The sequence below is a fragment of the Artemia sp. Qi Xiang Cuo genome, chromosome 13 (genome assembly GCF_049724085.1).
Source record: "Artemia sp. Qi Xiang Cuo chromosome 13, ASM4972408v1, whole genome shotgun sequence".
NCBI lineage: Eukaryota > Metazoa > Arthropoda > Branchiopoda > Anostraca > Artemiidae > Artemia > Artemia sp. Qi Xiang Cuo.
The window spans coordinates 47630032-47653535 of NC_142806.1; the positions used below are offsets into that span (position 1 = coordinate 47630032).

Consider the following 23504-nt stretch of genomic DNA (forward strand, 5'->3'; position numbering starts at 1 on the left):
ATTTGCATACGAATACTTTTTTTAATCCATTCAATGTAGGCTATGTATAGACCCAGGGAGTAGCTTTAGAGCCAAGAATCTCGGGAAAATATAAATGCATTTGATAGTTTTTTTTATACCGAATGAATTTCATATCCTTATATTGATTACTTAATTTTATACAAGGGTCTTTGTTTCCATTGTATACTTCACGCTCCCCCCCCCACCCCCACAAAGATAAAACGAAAACAAATGACGAGCAAAATTGAAATATATACATATTTGTATTCGACATTTGCATACGAATACTTTTTTTAATCCATTCAATGTAGGCTATGTATAGACCCAGGGAGTAGCTTTAGAGCCAAGAATCTCGGAAAAATATCAATGCATTTTAATCCTTCATATCCTTATATTGATTACTTAATTTTATACACGGGTCTTTGTTTCCATTGTATACTTCACGCTCCCCCCCCCCCCAGCCCCACAAAGATAAAACGAAAACAAATGACGAGTGAAATTGAAATATATACATATTTGTATTCGACATTTGCATACGAATACTTTTTTTAATCCATTCAATGTAGGCTATGTATAGACCCAGGGAGTAGCTTTAGAGCCAAGAATCTCGGAAAAATATCAATGCATTTTAATCCTTCATATCCTTATATTGATTACTTAATTTTATACACGGGTCTTTGTTTCCATTGTATACTTCACGCTCCCCCCCCCCACCCCAACATAGATAAAACGAAAACAAATGACGAGTAAAATTTAAATATATACATATTTGTATTGGACATTTGCATACGTATACTTTTTTTTAATCCATTCAATTTAGGCTATGTATAGGACCCAGGGAGTAGCTTTAGAGCCAAGAATCTCGGAAAAATATAAATGCATGTGAATCCTTCATATCCTTATATTGATTACTTTTTTTTATACACGGGTCTTTGTTTCCATTGTATACTTCACGCTAACCCCCCCCCAGCCCCACAAAGATAAAACGAAAACAAATGACGAGTGAAATTGAAATATATACATATTTGTATTCGACATTTGCATACGAATACTTTTTTTAATCCATTCAATGTAGGCTATGTATAGACCCAGGGAGTAGCTTTAGAGCCAAGAATCTCGGAAAAATATCAATGCATTTGATATACCAAATGATTCATATCCTTATATTGATTACTTAATTTTATACACGGGTCTTTGTTTCCATTGTATACTTCACGCTCGCCCCACCCACCCCCACAAGGATAAAACGAAAACAAATGACGAGTAAAATTGAAATATATACATATTTGTATTCGACATTTGCATACGAATACTTTTTTTAATCCATTCAATGTAGGCTATGTATAGACCCAGGGAGTAGCTTTAGAGCCAAGAATCTCGGGCAAATATCAATGCATTTGAATTCTTCATATCCTTATATTGATTGCTTAATTTTATACACGAGTCTTTGTTTCCATTGTATACTTCACGCTCCCCCCCCCACCCCCACAAAGATAAAACGAAAACAAATGACGAGTAAAATTGAAATATATACATATTTGTATTCGACATTTGCATGCGAATAATTTTTTTAATCCATTCAATGTAGGCTATGTATAGACCCAGGGAGTAGCTTTAGAGCCAAGAATCACGGAAAAATATCAATGCATTTGATAGCTTTTTTTATACCAAATGAATTCATATCCTTATATTGATTACTTAATTTTATACAAGGGTCTTTGTTTCCATTGTATACTTCACGCTCCCCCCCCCATCCCCACAAAGATAAAACGAAAACAAATGACGAGTAAAATTGAAATATATACATATTTGTATTCGACATTTGCATGCGAATACTTTTTTTAATCCATTCAATGTAGGATATGCATAGACCCAGGGAGTAGCTTTAGAGCCAAGAATCTCGGGAAAATATAAATGCATTTGTAATCCTTCATATCCTTATATTGATTACTTAATTTTATACACGGGTCTTTCTTTCCATTGTATACTTCACGCTCCCCCCCCCCCACCCCCACAAAGATAAAACGAAAACAAATGACGAGTGAAATTGAAATATATACATATTTGTATTCGACATTTGCATACAAATACTTTTTTTAATCCATTCAATGTAGGATATGCATAGACCCAGGGAGTAGGTTTAGAGCCAAGAATCTTGGAAAAATTTCAATGCATTTGAATTCTTCATATCATTATATTGAATAATTAATTTTATACACGGGTCTTTGTTTCCATTGTATACTTCACGCTCCCCCCCCCATCCCCAAAAAGATAAAACGAAAACAAATGACAAGTAAAATTGAAATATATACATATTTGTATTCGACATTTGCATACGAATACTTTTTTTTAATCCATTCAATGTAGGCTATGTATAGGACCCAGGGAGTAGCTTTAGAACCAAGAATCTCGGAAAAAAATCAATGCATTTGAATCCTTCATATCCTTATATTGATTACTTTATTTTATACACGGGTCTTTGTTTCCATTGTATACTTCACGCTCCCCCCCCACCCCCACAAAGATAAAAAGAAAACAAATGACGAGTAAAATTGAAATATATACATATTTGTATTCGACATTTGCATACGATTACTTTTTTTAATCCATTCAATGTAGGATATGCATAGACCCAGGGAGTAGCTTTAGAGCCAAGAATCTTGGAAAAATTTCAATGCATTTGAATCCTTCATATCCTTAAATTGATTACTTAATTTTATACACGGGTATTTGTTTCCATTGTATACGTCACGCTCGCCCCACCCACCCCCAAAAAGATAAAACGAAAACAAATGACGAGTAAAATTGAAATATATACATATTTGTATTCGACATTTGCATACGAATACTTTTTTTAATCCATTCAATGTAGGCTATGTATAGACCCGGGGAGTAGCTTTAGAGCCAAGAATCTCGGAAAAATATCAATGCATTTGAATCCTTCATATCCTTATATTGATTACTTAATTTTATACACGGGTCTTTGTTTCCATTGTATACTTCACGCTCCCCCCACCACCCCCACAAAGATAAAAAGAAAAAAAATGACAAGTAAAATTTAAATATATAAATATTTGTATTCGACATTTGCATACGAATACTTTTTTTAATCCATTCAATGTAGGATATGCATAGACCCAGGGAGTAGGTTTAGAGCCAAGAATCTCGGAAAAATTTCAATCCATTTGAATCCTTCATATCCAGATATTGATTAATTAATTTTATACACGTGTCTTTGTTTCCATTGTATACTTCACGCTCCCCCCCCCATCCCCCCCAAGATAAAACAAAAACAAATGACGAGTGAAATTGAAATATATACATATTTGTATTCGACATTTGTATGCGAATACTTTTTTTAATCCATTCAATGTACGATATGCATAGACCCAGGGAGTAGCTTTAGAGCCAAGAATCTCGGAAAAATATCAATACATTTGAATCCTTCATATCCTTATATTGATTACTTAATTTTATACACGGGTCTTTGTTTCCATTGTATACTTCACGCTCCCCCCCCCCATCCCCAACAAAGATAAAACGAAAACAAATGACGAGTAAAATTGAAATATATACATATTTGTATTCGACATTTGCATACGAATACTTTTTTTAATCCATTCAATGTAGGCTATGTATAGACCTAGGAAGTAGCTTTAGAGCCAAGAATCTCGTAAAAATATCAATGCATTTGAATCCTTCATATCCTTATATTGATTACTTAATTTTATACACGGGTCTTTGTTTCCATTGTATACTTCACGCTCCCCCCACCCCACCCCAACAAAGATAAAACGAAAACAAATGACGAGTAAAATTGAAATATATACAAATTTGTATTCCACATTTGCATACGAATACTTTTTTTAATCCATTCAATGTAGGCTATGTATAGACCCAGGGAGTAGCTTTAGAGCCAAGATTCTCGTAAAAATATCAATGCATTTGAATCCTTCATATCCTTATATTGATTACTTAATTTTATACACGGGTCTTTGTTTCCATTTTATACTTCACGCTCCCCCCCCCCCATCCCCACAAAGATAAAACGAAATCAAATGACGAGTAAAATTGAAATATATACATATTTGTATTCGACATTTGCATACGAATACTTTTTTTAATCCATTCAATGTAGGATATGTATAGACCCAGGGAGTAGCTTTAGAGCCAAGAATCTCGGAAAAATATCAATGCATTTGAATCCTTCATATCTTTATATTGATTACTTAATTTTATACACGGGTCTTTGTTTCCATTGTCTCCTTCACGCTCCCCCCCCCATCCCCAAAAAGATAAAACGAAAACAAATGACGAGTAAAACTGAAATATATACATATTTGTATTCGACATTTGCATACGAATACTTTTTTTAATCCATTCAATGTAGGCTATGTATAGACCTAGGAAGTAGCTTTAGAGCCAAGAATCTCGTAAAAATATCAATGCATTTGAATCCTTCATATCCTTATATTGATTACTTAATTTTATACACGGGTATTTGTTTCCATTGTATACGTCACGCTCCCCCCCCCCCCCCCCAAAAAGATAAACGAAAACAAATGACGAGTAAAATTGAAATATATACATATTTGTATTCGACATTTGCATACGAATACTTTTTTTAATCCATTCAATGTAGGCTATGTATAGACCCAGGAAGTAGCTTTAGAGCCAAGAATCTCGGAAAAATATCAATGCATTTGAATCCTTCATATCCTTATATTGATTACTTTATTTTATACACGGGTCTTTCTTTCCATTGTGTACTTCACGCTCCCCCCCCCCACCCCCACAAAGATAAAACGAAAACAAATGACGAGTAAAATTGAAATATATACATATTTGTATTCGACATTTGCATACGAATACTTTTTTTAATCCATTCAATGTAGGATATGTATAGACCTAGGAAGTAGCTTTAGAGCCAAGAATCTCGTAAAAATATCAATGCATTTGAATCCTTCATATCATTATATTGATTACTTAATTTTATACACGGGTATTTGTTTCCATTGTATACTTCACGCTCCCCCCCCCACCCCCACAAAGATAAAACGAAAACAAATGACGAGTAAAATTGAAATATATACATATTTGTATTGGACATTTGCATACGAATAATTTTTTTTAATCCATTCAATGTATGCTATGTATAGGACCCAGGGAGTAGCTTTAGAGCCAAGAATCTCGGAAAAATATAAATGCATTTGAATCCTTCATATTCTTATATTTATTACTTAATTTTATACACGGGTATTTGTTTCCATTGTATACGTCCCGCTCGCCCCACCCCACCCCAAAAAGATAAAACGAAAACAAATGACGAGTAAAATTGAAATATATACATATTTGTATTCGACATTTGCATACGAATACTTTTTTTAATCCATTCAATGTAGGCTATGTATAGACCCAGGAGTAGCTTTAGAGCCAAGAATCTCGGAAAAATATCAATGCATTTGAATCCTTCATATCCTTATATTGATTACTTAATTTTATACACGGGTCTTTGTTTCCATTGTATACTTCACGCTCCCCCCACCCCACCCCACAAAGATAAAACGAAAACAAATGACGAGTAAAATTGAAATATATACATATTTGTATTCGACATTTGCATACAAATACTTTTTTTAATCCATTCAATGTAGGCTATGTATAGACCCAGGGAGTAGCTTTAGAGCCAAGAATCTTGTAAAAATATCAATGCATTTGAATCCTTCATATCCTTATATTGATTACTTTATTTTATACACGGGTCTTTCTTTCCATTGTGTACGTCACGCTCCCCCCCCCCCCCACCCCCACAAAGATAAAACGAAAACAAATGACGAGTAAAATTGAAATATATACATATTTGTATTCGACATTTGCATACGAATACTTTTTTTTAATCCATTCAATGTAGGCTATGTATAGGACCCAGGGAGTAGCTTTAGAGCCAAGAATCTCGGAAAAATATCAATGCATTTGAATCCTTCATATTCTTATATTGATTACTTAATTTTATACACGGGTCTTTGTTTCCATTGTATACTTCACGCTCCCCCCCCCCCCCAACCCCAAAAAGATAAAACGAAAACAAATGACGAGTAAAATTGAAATATATACATATTTGTATTCGACATTTGCATACTAATATTTTTTTTAATCCATTCAATGTAGGATATGCATAGACCCAGGGAGTAGCTTTAGAGCCAAGAATCTTGGAAAATTTTCAATGCATTTGATTACTTCATATCTTTATATTGATTAATTAATTTTATACACGGGTCTTTGTTTCCATTGTATACTTCACGCTCCCCCCCACCCCCACAAAGATCAAACGAAAACAAATGACGAGTAAAATTGAAATATATAAATATTTGTATTCTACATTTGCATACTAATACTTTTTTTTAATCCATTCAATGTAGGATATGTATAGACCCAGGGAGTAGCTTTAGAGCCAAGAATCTCGGAAAAATATCAATGCATTTGAATCCTTCATATCCTTATATTGATTACTTTATTTTATACACGGGTCTTTCTTTCCATTGTGTACTTCACGCTCCCCCCCCCCACCCCCACAAAGATAAAACGAAAACAAATGACGAGTAAAATTGAAATATATACATATTTGTATTCGACATTTGCATACGAATACTTTTTTTAATCCATTCAATGTAGGCTATGTATAGACCTAGGAAGTAGCTTTAGAGCCAAGAATCTCGTAAAAATATCAATGCATTTGAATCCTTCATATCCTTATATTGATTACTTAATTTTATACACGGGTCTTTGTTTCCATTGTATACTTCACGCTCCCCCCACCCCCACAAAGATAAAACGAAAACAAATGACGAGTAAAATTGAAATATATACATATTTGTATTCGACATTTGCATACGAATACTTTTTTTAATCCATTCAATGTAGGCTATGTATAGGACTCAGGGAGTAGCTTTAGAGCCAAGAATCTCGGAAAAATATCAATGCATTTGAATCCTTCATATCCTTATATTGATTACTTAATTTTATACACGGGTCTTTGTTTCCATTGTATACTTCACGCTCCCCCCCATCCCCACAAATATAAAACAAAAACAAATGACGAGTAAAATTGAAATATATACATATTTGTATTCCACATTTGTATACGAATACTTTTTTTAATCCATTCAATGTAGGCTATGTATAGACCCAGGAAGTAGCTTTAGAGCCAAGAATCTCGGAAAAATATCAATACATTTGAATCCTTCATATCCTTATATTGATTACTTAATTTTATACACGGGTATTTGTTTCCATTGTATACTTCACGCTCCCCCCCCCACCCCCACAAAGATAAAACGAAAACAAATGACTAGTAAAATTGAAATATATACATATTTGTATTCGACATTTGCATACGATTACTTTTTTTAATCCATTCAATGTAGGATATGCATAGACCCAGGGAGTAGGTTTAGAGCCAAGAATCTCGGAAAAATATCAATGCATTTGAATCCTTCATATCCTTATATTGATTACTTAATTTTATACACGGGTATTTGTTTCCATTGTATACTTCACGCTCCCCCCACCACCCCCACAAAGATAAAACGAAAACAAATGACAAGTAAAATTGAAATATATACATATTTGTATTCCACATTTGCATACTAATACTTTTTTTTAATCCATTCAATGTAGGATATGCATAGACCCAGGGAGTAGCTTTAGAGCCAAGACTCTTGGAAAAATTTCAATGCATTTGAATTCTTCATATCTTTATATTGATTAATTAATTTTATACACGGGTCTTTGTTTCCATTGTCTACTTCACGCTCCCCCCCCACCCCCACAAAGATAAAACGAAAACAAATGACGAGTAAAATTGAAATATATACATATTTGTATTCGACATTTGCATACGAATACTTTTTTTAATCCATTCAATGTAGGCTATGTATAGACCCAGGGAGTAGCTTTAGAGCCAAGAATCTCGTAAAAATATCAATTCATTTGAATCCTTCATATCCTTATATTGATTACTTAATTTTATACACGGGTCTTTGTTTCCATTGTCTACTTCACGCCCCCCCAACCCCACAAAGATAAAACGAAAACAAAAGACGAGTAAAATTGAAATATATAAATATTTGTATTCGACATTTGCATACGATTACTTTTTTTAATCCATTCAATGTAGGCTATGTATAGACCCAGGGAGTAGGTTTAGAGCCAAGAATCTCGGAAAAATATCAATGCATTTGAATCCTTCATATCCTTATATTGATTACTTAATTTTATACACGGGTATTTGTTTCCATTTTGTACTTCACGCTCCCCCCCCCCCCCCCCACAAAGATAAAACTAAAACAAATGACGAGTAAAATTGAAATATATACATATTTGTATTCGACATTTGCATGCGAATACTTTTTTTAATCCACTCAATGTAGGCTATGTATAGACCCAGGGAGTAGCTTTAGAGCCAAGAATCTTGGAAAAATATCAATGCATTTGAATCCTTCATATCCTTATATTGATTACTTAATTTTATACACGGGTCTTTGTTTCCATTGTATACTTCACGCTCCCCCCCACCCCCCCAAAGATAAAACGAAAACAAATGACGAGGAAAATTGAAATATATACATATTTGTATTCGACATTTGCATACGAATACTTTTTTTAATCCATTCAATGTAGGATATGCATAGACCCAGGGAGTAGCTTTAGAGCCAAGAATCTTGGAAAAATTTCAATGCATTTGAATCCTTCATATCCTTATATTGATTACTTAATTTTATACACGGGTTTTTGTTTCCATTTTATACTTCACGCTCCCCCCCACCCCCACAAAGTTAAAACGAAAACAAATGACGAGTAAAATTTAAATATATACATATTTGTATTCGAAATTTGCATACAAAGACTTTTTTTAATCCATTCAATGTAGGCTATGTATAGGACTCAGGGAGTAGCTTTAGAGCCAAGAATCTCGGAAAAATATCAATGCATTTGAATCCTTCATATCCTTATATTGATTACTTAATTTTATACACGGGTCTTTGTTTCCATTGTATACTTCACGCTCCCCCCCCCCATCCCCAAAAAGATAAAACGAAAAGGAATGACGAGTAAAATTGAAATATATACATATTTGTATTCGACATTTGCATACGAATACTTTTTTTTAATCCATTCAATGTAGGCTATGTATAGACCCAGGGAGTAGCTTTAGAGCCAAGATTCTCGAAAAAATATCAATGCATTTGAATCCTTCATATCCTTATATTGATTACTTAATTTTATACACGGGTCTTTCTTTCCATTGTGTACTTCACGCTCCCCCCCCACCCCCACAAAGATAAAACGAAAACAAATGACGAGTAAAATTGAAATATATAAATATTTGTATTCGACATTTGCATACGAATACTTTTTTTAATCCATTCAATGTAGTATATGCATAGACCCAGGGAGTAGCTTTAGAGCCAAGAATCTTGGAAAAATTTCAATGCATTTGACTCCTTCATCTCCTTATATTGATTACTTAATTTTATACACGGGTCTTTGTTTCCATTGTCTACTTCACGCTCCCCCCCACCCCCACAAAGATAAAACGAAAACAAATGACGAGTAAAATTTAAATATATACATATTTGTATTCGACATTTGCATACTAATACTTTTTTTAATCCATTCAATGTAGGATATGTATAGACCCAGGGAGTAGCTTTAGAGCCAAGAATCTCGGAAAAATATCAATCCTTCATATCCTTATATTGATTACTTAATTTTATACACGGGTCTTTGTTTCCATTGTATACTTCACGCTCCCCCCCCACCCCCACAAAGATAAAACGAAAACAAATGACGAGTAAAATTTAAATATATACATATTTGTATTAGACATTTGCATACGAATACTTTTTTTAATCCATTCAATGTAGGCTATGTATAGACCCAGGAAGTAGCTTTAGAGCCAAGAATCTCGGAAAAATATCAATGCATTTGAATCCTTCATATCCTTATATTGATTACTTAATTTTATACACGGGTCTTTGTTTCCATTGTATACTTCACGCTCCCCCCCCCCCCACACAGATAAAACGAAAACAAATGACGAGTAAAATTGAAATATATACATATTTGTATTCGACATTTGCATACGATTACTTTTTTTAATCCATTCAATGTAGGCTATGTATAGACCCAGGGAGTAGGTTTAGAGCCAAGAATCTCGGAAAAATATCAATGCATTTGAATCCTTCATATCCTTATATTGATTACTTAATTTTATACACGGGTCTTTGTTTCCATTGTATACTTCACGCTCCCCCCACCACCCCCACCAAGATAAAACCAAAACAAATGACAAGTAAAATTGAAATATATACATATTTGTATTCGACATTTGCATGCGAATACTTTTTTTAATCCATTCAATGTAGGATATGCATAGACCCAGGGAGTAGCTTTAGAGCCAAGAATCTTGGAAAAATTTCAATGCATTTGAATCCTTCATATCCTTATATTGATTACTTAATTTCATACACGGGACTTTGTTTCCCTTGTATACTTCCCGCTCCCCCCCCCATCCCCAAAAAGATAAAACGAAAACAAATGACGAGTAAAATTGAAATATATACATATTTGTATTCGACATTTGCATACGAATACTTTTTTTTAATCCATTCAATGTAGGCTATGTATAGACCCAGGGAGTAGCTTTAGAGCCAAGATTCTCGGAAAAAATATCAATGCATTTGAATCCTTCATATCCTTATATTGATTACTTAATTTTATACACGGGTCTTTGTTTCCATTGTATTCTTCACGCTCCCCCCCCCCCACCCCCACAAAGATAAAACGAAAACAAATGACGAGTAAAATTGAAATATATACATATTTGTATTCGACATTTGCATACGATTACTTTTTTTAATCCATTCAATGTAGGCTATGTATAGACCCAGGGAGTAGCTTTAGAGCCAAGAATCTTGGAAAAATTTCAATGCATTTGAATCCTTCATCTCCTTATATTGATTACTCAATTTTATACAAGGGTCTTTGTTTCCATTGTATATTTCACGCTCCCCCCCCCCATCCCCACAAAGATAAAACGAAAACAAATGACGAGAGTAGAAAGGACCCTTAAGGTCCGAACAGGACCACGTGGTTTATGGTTTTCTCACTGAGAATGAAAAAACAGAATTTTTCTCACTTGAAAAAACATGAATTTTCTCACTTTTATGGATGTTTTCTTGGACGGTTATGTGTGTTGGTCAATTTATTTGATGTTTTTCATGGATGTCAACATCATTTCATGTCTGTTTTATGGTTTTTGTCAGTGAGAATGAAAAAACAGGAATTTTCTCACTTTAATGGATGTCAACATCAATTTATGTCTGTTTTATGGTTTTTGTCAGTGAGAATGGAAAAACAGGAACTTTCTCACTTTGATGGATTATTGAGTCTAACCGGGACAGGGTCAATGACACTTCCTTCAAGATCTTGTTGTTGTTTTGGCCATGTGCATAGAGTCATTAGGGAGAACACGTGGTTAATTAAAGCGATTGGGAATTTGGAACACCTGTGCTGTCAGTCATTAATCAAATTGTTTCCGGGCAAAGTTTAATAATGTCTGACAGGTACTGTCAACATTTCTCCAGGAATAGATCCAAGTCATTAATGTTCCTTGCCCTGAAAACAATTCTACTGGTCGAACTCCAAAGATATTAATAACCAAACGTCATGGAAACAATTTTCCAAGAAACATTTTAGAGATGAATTGTTTTAGCGCGGGAATCAGTTTTCGTAGTAATTTGAAATGTGACAGCGCAGAGATGCCAATAACAAAGGAACACGCTGAAATTACGTTTAGTGGTTATTTGGGCGAAACCGTTTTAGACATTTTATGGAATTATTTCGGCGAAACAGTTAGAGACATTTTAAAAGATGATTTTAGAAGAAGATTTGAGGGTGAAACTCTGTGGTCGTTATAATACACACGTTCCATTTGAACAGTGTTGTGAGGTCCTCTACCCCAACCCCAAAGGCCTCCGGTCCCCCTAATGCCCCTCGAGCCCCCAAAGACCCCCGGGCCCCCTCCCCCACCCCATTTTTTTTTAAAAAAAATTTTTAATTTTTTTAAAATGGTATTTTTTTTTAATTTTTTAAGTATCTTAAAATGACATGAAATATGCTTACGGCTCTAGCAATCATACTCTGTGCTTGTTCATAGACACGACGCGGCTTTCCCACTGGTACTGTATGACAGGTTATCGACACTACCTAGTTTATTGCATGCATTAAATCAGTATTTTTTACGCAGTGGAAGGATAAACACACAATTCATATCTGTAAAAAAGTGAAGATGAATTATTCGACGAAAGTATGTGCACATGATAAAATCATTGTCGTGTTGTATGCTGACAAGGAGAAATACCTGAACTATGAAAGGAGTGCAAGTGGTAACACTATTGGAAATGTATGCATGCGTTGTCATGACAGCGAGAAGTTAGATTTCTTTAGAGTACCCAAGAATTTCAATCGTGTAAACTGTGGATATGCGAGAGTAACATTACCAGAGAAATTAGTGCTCAAAGAGAATGCAAACTTAAAAATAATTGTCGATGATCAGGGAAAACTCCTTGCTAGTGCTTCCGGTAACATGCTACCTGTTGATACATCCTATCATCATCTTTCCGGTATTAGCATTTTAAAGAAGACAAGAAGGAGACAAGCATACTCCTGCACTAATGTCATTAATCATATCTTGTCAATGTGCCAAAACTGCTATTTATGTAAAAATAATGTGACAATAGACAGTGAAATCGCAGGCAGAATAAAAAGGACATTAGCAGACAATATCATCAATGAATATGAAGATGAATTGACGGAAAGTGAAGCGCAAGTGTACTAATAATGTATAATAATGTATTTAACATATTTTTATATTAATATTCTACATGTCGTTATTTCATTAAAAATATCTTATGCATTATTTTGTTAAGTGTTCATTATTTTTAGGATATGCTAGAACCTAACCTAACCTAACCTATTAAAAGGGTCAGAGATGTAAGAAAAAGAATTTTTAGAGATAAAGTTACTACTAGCAGGCTCAATTTTTCATAGAAGATAGAAAAGTTCATGATCTCTTCTGAATTTTACCTAAGAACAGAATTCAATTCTAATTTCTCCAGAGAAAACAAAAATCTTCCACTTCAGTTCTTTATTTCACAAAGACATAAAGAAATTTAAAGTTCAATTCTAAATTTTTCTGTTCGAACTAGCAAGTTTTCTACCATAGATACCAAATTTTTTCTTAGAAGTAACATTTTTGATTGTGATAACAACTTTTCTGTCAGAAGTAGCAAGTTTTGCTTAACACTAACAAACATTCTCATCAAAGTAACGATATTTTACTTTAATACTAACATACTTTTACTGAACACACGCAAATTTCTCTTGGAAATAATATTTTTCGTCAGTGATAACACTTTTTCTGTTCGAAAAGTTTTCTATCAAAGATACCAAATTTTTTCTTAAAAGTAACATTTTTTGATTGTGATAACAACTTTTCTGTCAGAAGTAGCAAGTTTTGCTTAACACTAACAAACCTTCTCATCAAAGTAACGATATTTTACTTTAATACTAACATACTTTTACTGAACACAAATAAATTTATCTTAGAAATAATATTTTTCTTCAGTGATAACACTTTTTCTGTTCGAACTAGCAAGTTTTCTACCAAAGATACCAAATTTTTTCTTAGAAGTAACATTTTTTGATTGTGATAACACTTCAGTTCTTTATTTCACAAAGACATAAAGAAATTTAAAGTTCAATTCTAAATTTTTCGGTAGAAGATAGAAAAAGTAATACCATACTTATGAATATTTTCATGGAAGATAAAAAGTTCTAGTTCAATTTAAAATTTTCTCAACGAAGTAAAGAAAAGCTTAAGTTCTCTTCTTAACTTTACCAAAGAACACACTTCAATTCTAATTTCTCCAGAAAATATAAAAATCTTCCACTTCAGTTCTATATTTCACAAAGACATAAAGAAATTTAAAGTTCAATTCTAATTTTTCGGTGTAAGATAGAAAAAGTAATACCATACTTGTGAATATTTTTACGGACTATAAAAAGTTCTAGTTCAATTTAAAATTTTCTCAACGAAGGCAAGGAAAGTTCAAGTTCTCTTCCGGGTTTTCTCAATGAAAAAGAAATTAGTCATTGATCATTTCTATTTTTACAAATAATATAAAAAATTTCCACTTTAGTTCAGATCTGTCTCGAAGAGATGAAAAATTTAAAATACTGTTCCAAATTTTTCACAGAAGATAAAAAGTTCAAGTTCTCTTCTGAATTTTACCAAAGAACACAACTCAATTCTAATTTATCCAGAGAAAATAAAATTCTTCCACTTAAGTTCTTTATTTTACAAAGACATAAAGAAATTTAAAGTTCAATTCTAATTTTTCGGTGGAAGATAGAAAAAGTGATACAATACTTGTGAATATTTTCACGGAAGATAAAAAGTTCTAGTTCAATTTAAAATTTTCTCAACGAAGTGAAGAAAAGTTCAAGTTCTCTACTGAACTTTACCAAAGAACACACTTCAATTCTAATTTCTCCAGAGAAAACAAAAATCTTCCACTTCAGTTCTTTATTTCACAAAGACATAAAAAAATTTAAAGTTCATTTCTAAATTTTTCGGTGAGAGATGGAAAAATTAATACCATAAATTTGATTATTTTCCTGGAATAAAAAAATTTATAGTTCAATTTAAAATTTTCTCAATGAATTGAAAAAAAGTTTAAGTTTTCTACTGAATTTTACCAATGAACACACTTCAATTCTAATGTCTTCAGAAACAATACAAATATTCTACTTAAGTTCTTTATTTCACAAAGACATAAAGAAATTTAAAGTTCAATTCTAAATTTTTCGGTGGAAGATAGAAAAAGTAATACCATACTTGTGAATATTTTCCCGGAAGATAAAAAGTTTTTGTTCAATTTAAATTTTCACAACAATTTTAAGAAAAGTCCAAGTTTTCTTCTTTACTATAACACAGAACACAATTAATTTCTAAGGCAACCAGAGGAAATAGAATTCTTCAGCTTAATATCATTATTTGACAAAAGAAAAAGAAATTTGAAGTTCAATTCTAAATTTCTTGATGAAAGAAAGAAAAATTAATACCATACGAGTGAATATTTCTCGAAAAGATAGAAAGCCCTAGTTGAATTTAAAACTTTTCAAAAAATAGAACAAAAGTTAAATATCTCTTATGAATTTTACCAAAGAGCACACCAAATTTCTAATTTCTCCAGAAAAAATAAAAATATTCCACTTCAGTTTTAAGTTCCCCGAAGAAATAAAGAAATTTAAATTTCTATTCTAAATTTTTAGATGGAAGATAGAAAAGGTAATACTGTGACTGTGATTTTTTTCCAGGAAGATCAAAAGTTTCACTTTATTTATAATTTTTCTTAAATTCAGTTCTGATTTTTCACAAAGAGATGAAAAATTTAAAGTTCTGTTCCAAATTTTTCATAGAAGATAGAAAAAGTTATACATTGATTGTGAATATTCAACATGAAGATAAGGAACTCAGGCAAAAAGTTAGGTGTATGATCAGGTTAGGTTAGATTAAGTTAGGTTAGGTTAATCTAGGTTAGGCAAGGTTAGCCTACGTACGCGCGCGTAAGTAGGCTAACCTAGCCTAACCTAACTTAACCTAACCTAATCTAACCTAACCTAATCATACACCTAACTTTTTGCCTGTCTCTCACCTAACCTAAGCTTAACCTAAGTGAAGCGTACGTAGGCTAACCTAACCTAATCTAACCTAACTTAATCTAGCCTAACCTAACCTAACCATACTCGCCGGAAAAGGTTAGGTTAACTTATCATGAGCGCTCATGATAAGTTAACCTAACCTAACTTAAACATGTAAAAATGTTTCTATTTATTTATACCTAACCTAACCTATTGTTTTGGAGGTTAGATGAACGAGTTTGAACGATTGTCTTTAATAATAGAACGAGTCACTCATTTTCTAATTTAAAAATTTAATGGGTAAATCCATAAGACATAGGAGCTAAAATTTAATTTAAAATTAGAATAGAACTTTAAATTTTTCATCTGTTTGAGAAAAAAACCAGAACTGAAGTGGAGCCTTTTTATTTTCTTGGAAAAATTATAAGAGAACTTTGAATTTTTTATGTCTTTGAGGAATTAAGAACTGAAGTGGAAGCTTTTTTCATTTTTATTGGTAAAATTCAGAATTGAGCTAACTTTTTTTACTTCTTTAAGAAAATTCAGAAGAGAACTTGAACATTTTGTACTTCTTCGAGAAAACTCAGAATTAAAATGATGCTCCTTATCTTCATGTCAAATATTCAAATCAATGTATAACTTTTTCTATCTTCTATGAAAAATTTGGAACAGAACTTTAAATTTTTCATCTCTTTGCAAAAAATCGGGAATGAACTTAAGAAAATTAGAATTAAAGTGAAACTTTTTATCTTCACTGAAAAATAATCACAATCATAGTATAACTTTTCCTATCTTCTAAAGAAAAATTTTGAACTGAACTTTAAATTTTTTATGTCTTTGAGAAATTAAGAACTGAAGTGGAAGGTTTTTTCATTTTCATTGGTAAAATTCAGAATATATTTAACTTTTTTCTATTCTTTAAGAAAATTCAGAAGAGAACTTTAACAATTTGCACTTCTTCGAGAAAACTCATAATTAAAGTGGAGTTCCATATCTTCATGTTGAATATTCACGATCAATGTATAACTTTTTCTATCTTCTATGAAAAATTTTGAACAGAACTTTAAATTTTTCATCTCTTTGTGAAAAATCAGAACTGAATTTAAGAAAAATTATAAATAAAGTGAAACTTTTGATCTTCATTGGAAAACAATCAGTCATAGTATTACTTTTTCTATCTTTCATCTAAAAATTTAGAATAGAACTTTAATTTTCTTTATTTCATTGCGGAACTTAACACTGAAGTGGTAGATTTTTGTTTTATATGCAGAAATTAGAAATTAATTGTGTTCTTTATTAAAGTTCAGAGGAGAATTTGAACTTTTCTTCACTCCATTGATAAAGTTTAATATTTAACTATAACTTGCTATCTTCCGGGAAAATATTCACAAGCATGGTATTACTTTTTCTATCTTCAGCCTAAAAATTACGAATTGGACTTTAAATTTCTTTATGTATTTTTTGTAACAAAGAACTGAAGTGGAAGATTTTCATTTCCTCTGTGAAAATTGAAATGAATGGTATTCTTTATTAAAATTAAGAAGAGAACTTGAACTTTTCTTCACTTCGTTGTGAAAATTTTAAATTGAACTAGAACTTTTTATCTTCCGGGAAAATATTTACAAGTATGGTATTACTTTTTCTATCTTCCACCGAAAAATTTAGAATTGAACTTTAAATTTCCTTATGTCTTTGAGAAATAAAGAACTTGAGTGGAAGATTTTCATTTTCTCTTTAGAAATTAGAATTGAATGTGTTCTTTGGTAAAATTCAGTAGAGAACTAGACCTTTTCTCCACTTCATTGAGAAAATTTTAAATTGAACTAGAACTTTTTATCTTTTCTTTGAACTTTTCTTCACTTCATTGAGAAAATTTTAAATTGAACTAGAACTTTTTATCTTCCGTGAAAATAATCACAAGTATGGTATTAATTTTTCTATCTCCCACCGAAAAATTTAGAATTGAACTTTAAATTTATTTATTTATTTGTTAAATACATAAATGAAGTGTACTAATATTGTTTTATATTGAGAAATTATAATTGAATTTTTTTATTTTGTAAAGTTCAGAAGAGAACTTGAACTTTACTTGACTTCGTTGAGAAAATTTTATATTGAACTAGAACTTTTTATCTTCCCTGAAAATATTCACAAGTATGGTATTACTTTTTCTATTTTCCACCGAAAAATTAGAATTGAACTTTAAATTTCTTTATGTCTTTGTGAAATAAAGAACTGAAGTGGAAGATTTTTGTTTTCTCTGGAGAAATTAGAATTGAAGTGTGTTCTTTGGTAAAGTTCAGAAGAGAACTTGAACTTTTCTTCACTTCGTTGAGAAAATTTTAAATTCAACTAGAACTTTTTATCTTCCGGGAAAATATTCACAAGTATGGTATTACTTTTTCTATCTTACTCCGAAAAATTTAGAATTGAACTCTAAATTTCTTTATGTCTTTGTGAAATAAAGAACTGAAGTGGAAGATCTTTATTTTCTCTGAAGAAATTAGAATTGAATTGTATTCTTAGATAAAATTCAGAAGAAAACTTCAACTTTCTTATATTCAGTGAAAAATTTGGAACAGTATTTTAAATTATTCATCTCTTTGAGACAGACCTGAACTGAAGTGGAAAATTTTTATATTATTTGGAAAAATAGAAATGATCAATAACTATTTTCTTTTTCATTGAGAAAATTCAAAAGAGAACTTGAACTTTCCTTGACTTCGTTGAGAAAATTTAAAATTGAACTAGAACTTTTTATCTTCCGTGAAAATATTCACAAGTATGGTATTACTTTTTCTATCTTCCACCGAAAAATTAGAATTGAACTTTAAATTTCTTTATGTCTTTGTGAAATAAAGAACTGAAGTGGAAGATTTTTGTTTTCTCTGGAGAAATTAGAATTGAAGTTTGTTCTTTGGTAAAGTTAAGAAGAGAACTTGAACTTTTCTTCACTTCGTTGAGAAAATTTAAAAATTGAACTAGAACTTTTTATCTTCCATGAAAATATTCACAAGTATGTTAGTACTTTTTCTATCTTCCACCGAAAAATTTAAAATTGAACTCTAAATTTCTTTATGTCTTTGTGAAATAAAGAACTGAAGTGGAAGATATTTGTTTTCTCTGGAGAAATTAGGATTGAATTGTGTTCTTTGGTAAAATTCAGAAGAGAACTTGAACTTTTTTATCTTCTGTGAAAAATTTGGAACAGTATTTTAAATTTTTCATCTCTTCGAGACAGATCTGAACTAAAGTGGAAAATTTTTATATTATTTTGAAAAATAGAAATGATCAATGACTAATTTCTTTTTCATTGAGAAAATTCAGAAGAAAACTTGAACTTTCCTTGACTTCGTTGAGAAAATGTTAAATTGAACTAGAACTTTTATCTCCCTTGAAAATATTCACAAGTATTTTATTACTTTTTCTATATTCCACCGAAAAATTTATAATTGAAATTTAAATTTATTTATGTATTTGTGAAATAAAGAACTTAAGTGGAAGATTTTTATTTTCTCTTGAGAAATTAGAATTGAATGTGTTCTTTGGTAAAATTCAGTAGAGAACTAGACCTTTTCTCCACTTCATTGAGAAAATTTTAAATTGAACTAGAACTTTTTATCTTCCGTGAAAATATTCACAAGTATCTTCCGTGAAAATATTCACAAGTATGGTATTACTTTTTCTATCTTCCACCAAAAAATTAGAATTGAACTTTAAATTTCTTTATGTCTTTGTGAAATAAAGAACTTAAGTTGAAGATTTTTATTTTCTCTGGAGAAATTGAAATTGAATTGTGTTCTTTGGTAAAATTCAGTAGAGAACTTGAACTTTTCTTCACTTCGTTGAGAAAATTTTAAATTGAACTAGAACTTTTTATCTTCCGTGAAAATATTCACAAGTATGGTATTACTTTTTCTATCTTCCACCGAAAAATTTAGAATTGAACTTTAAATTTCTTTATGTCTTTGTGAAATAAAGAACTGAAGTGGAAGATTTTATTTTCTCTGGTGAAATTAGAATTGAAGTGTGTTCTTTGGTAAAATTCAGAAGAGAACTTGAACTTTTCTTCACTTCGTTGAGAAAATTTTAAATTGAACTAGAACTTTTTATCTTCCGTCAAAATATTCACAAGTATGGTATTACTTTTTCTATCTTCCACCAAAAAATTATAATTGAACTTTAAATTTCTTTATGTCTTTGTGAAATAAAGAACTGATGCGGGACATTTTTGTTTTCTCTGTATAAATTAGAATTGATGTGTGTTCTTTGGTAAAGTTCAGAGGAGAACTTGAACTTTTGTTCACTTCGTTGATAAAATTTTAAATTAAACTAGAACTTTATATCTTTTGGAAATATATTCACACGTATGTTATTACTTTATACATCTCTGACTGGAAAATATAGAATTGAACTCTAAATTTATTTATGTGCTTGTGAAAGGAAGAAGTGAAGCGGAAGATTTTTGTTTTCTCTGGAGAAAGTAGAATTGAATTGTGTTCTTTGGTAAAATTCCGAAGAGAACTTGAACTTTCTTATCTTCAGTGAAAAATTTGGAACAGTATTTTAAATTTTTCATCTCTTCGAGACAGATCTGAACTAAAGTGGGAAATTTTTATATTATTTGGAAAAATAGAAATGATCAATGACTAATTTCTTTTTCATTGAGAAAATTCAGAAGAGAACTTGAACTTTCATTGACTTAGTTGAGAAAATTTTAAATTGAAATAGAACTTATTATCTTCCTTAAAAATATTAACAAGTATGGTATTACTTTTTCTATCTTCCACAGAAAAATTAGAATTGAAATTTAAATTTCTTTATGTCTTTGTGAAATAAAGAACTGAAGTGGAAGATTTTTGTTTTCTCTGGAGAAATTATAATTGTTGTGTGTTCTTTGGTAAAGTTCAGAAGAGAACTTGAACTTTCCTTGACTTCGTTGAGAAAATTTTAAATTGGACTTGAACTTTTTATCTTCCATGAAAATATTCATAAGTATGGTATTACTTTTTCTATCTTCCACCGAAAAATTTAGAATTGAACTTTAAATTTCTTTATGTCTTTGTGAAATAAAGAACTGAAGGTTTTATCACAATAAAAAAATGTTACTTCTAAGAAAAAATTTGGTATCTTTGGTAGAAAACTTGCTAGTTCGAACAGAAAAAGTGTTATCACTGACGAAAAATATTATTTCTAAGATAAATTTTTGTTTGTTCAGTAAAAGTATGTTAGTATTAAGGGTGAAATATCGTTACCTTTATGAGAAGGTTTGTTAATGTTAGGCAAAATTTGCTACTTCTGACAGAAAAGTTGTTATCAGAATAAAAAAATTTACTTCTAAGAAAAAATTTTGTATCTTTGATAGAAAACTTGCTAGTTCGAACAGAAAGTGTTATCACTGACGAAAAATATTATTTCTAAGAGAAATTTGCGTGTGTTCAGTAAAAGTATGTTAGTATTAAAGTAAAATATCGTTACTTTGATGAGAATGTTTGTTAGTGTTAAGCAAAACTTGCTACTTCTGACAGAAAAGTTGTTATCACAATCAAAAATGTTACTTCTAAGAAAAAATTTGGTATCTATGGTAGAAAACTTGCTAGTTCGAACAGAAAAATTTAGAATTGAACTTTAAATTTCTTTATGTCTTTGTGAAATAAAGAACTGAAGTGGAAGATTTTTGTTTTCTCTGGAGAAATTAGAATTGAATTCTGTTCTTTGGTAAAATTCAGAAGAGATCATGAACTTTTCTATCTTCTATGAAAAATTGAGCCTGCTAGCAGTATCTTTATCTCTAAAAATTCTTTTTCTTACATCTCTGACCCTTTTAATAGGTTAGGTTAGGTTAGGTTCTAGCATATCCTAAAAATAATGAACACTTAACAAAATAATGCATAAGATATTTTTAATGAAATAACGACATGTAGAATATTAACATAAAAATATGTTAAATACATTATTATACATTATTAGTACACTTGCGCTTCACTTTCCGTCAATTCATCTTTATATTCATTGATGATATTGTCTGCTAATGTCCTTGTTATTCTGCCTGCGATTTCACTGTCTATTGTCACATTATTTTTACATAGATAGCAGGTTTGGCACATTGACAAGATATGATTAATGACATTGGTGCAGGAGTATGCTTGTCTTCTTCTTGTCCTCTTTAAAATGCTAATACCGGAAAGATGATGATAGGATGTATCAACAGGTAGCATGTTACCGGAAGCACTAGCAAGGAGTTGTCCCCGATCATCGACAATTATTTTTAAGTTTGCATTCTCTTTGAGCACTAATTTCTCTGGTAATACTCTCGCATATCCACCGTTTACACGATTGAAATTCTTGGGTACTCCAAAAAAATCTAACTTCTCGCTGTCATGACAACGCATGCATACATTTCCAATAGTGTTACCACTTGCACTCGTTTCATAGTTCAGGTATTTCTCCTTGTCAGCATTCAACACGACGATGATTTTTTCATGTGCACATACTTTCGTCGAATAATTCATCTTCACTTTTTTACAGATATGAATTATGTGTTTATCCTTCAACTGTTTCGCCGAAATAATTCCATAAAATGTCTAAAACGGTTTCGCCCAAATAAACCCTAAACGTAATTTCAGCGTGTTCCTTTGTTATTGGCATCTCTGCGCTGTCACATTTCAAATTACTAAGAAACCTGATTCCCGCGCTAAAAAAATTCATCTCTAAGATGTTTCTTGGAGAATTGTTTCCATGACATTTGGTTATTAATATGTTTGGAGTTCGACCAGTAGAATTGTTTCCAGGGCAAGGAACATTAATGACTTGGATCTATTCCTGGAGAAATGTTGACAGTACCTGTCAGACATTATTAAACTTTGTCCGGAAACAATTTGATTAATGACTGACAGCACAGGTGTTCCAAATTCCCAATCGCTTTAATTAACCACGTGTTCTCCCTAATGACTCTATGCACATGGCCAAAACAACAACAAGATCTTGAAGGAAGTGTCATTGACCCTGTCCCCGTTAGACTCAATAATCCATCAAAGTGAGAAAGTTCCTGTTTTTCCATTCTCACTGACAAAAACCATAAAACAGACATAAATTGCTGTTGACATCCATTAAAGTGAGAAAGTTCCTGTTTTTTCATTCTCACTGACAAAAACCATAAAACAGACATGAAATGCTGTTGACATCCATGAAAAACATCAAATAAATTGACCAACACACATAACCGTCCAAGAAAACATCCATCAAAGTGAGAAAATTCCTGTTTTTTCAAGTGAGAAAAATTCTGTTTTTTCATTCTCAGTGAGAAAACCATAAACCACGTGGTCCTGTTCAGACCTTTAGGGTCCTTTCTACTGACGAGTAAAATTGAAATATATACATATTTGTATTCGACATTTGCATACGAATACTTTTTTTAATCCATTCAATGTAGGCTATGTATAGACCCAGGGAGTAGCTTTAGAGCCAAGAATCTCGGAAAAATATCAATGCATTTGAATCCTTCATATCCTTATATTGATTACTTAATTTTATACACGGGTCTTTGTTTCCATTGTATACTTCACGCTCCCCCCCCCCATCCCCACAAAGATAAGACAAAAACAAATGACGAGTAAAATTGAAATATATACATATTTGTATTCCACATTTGCATACGAATACTTTTTTTAATCCATTCAATGTAGGCTATGTATAGACCCAGGGAGTAGCTTTAGAGCCAAGAATCTCGGAAAAAT

General features: G+C 31.4%; 1 protein-coding gene across 1 annotated transcript in view; it reads right to left on the bottom strand.

Moving 5' to 3' along the window:
* Positions 1–23504, bottom strand: part of LOC148945348 (2-oxoglutarate dehydrogenase complex component E1-like) — a 50301-nt gene that overhangs the window by 1106 nt on the left and 25691 nt on the right. The window lies entirely within an intron of this gene.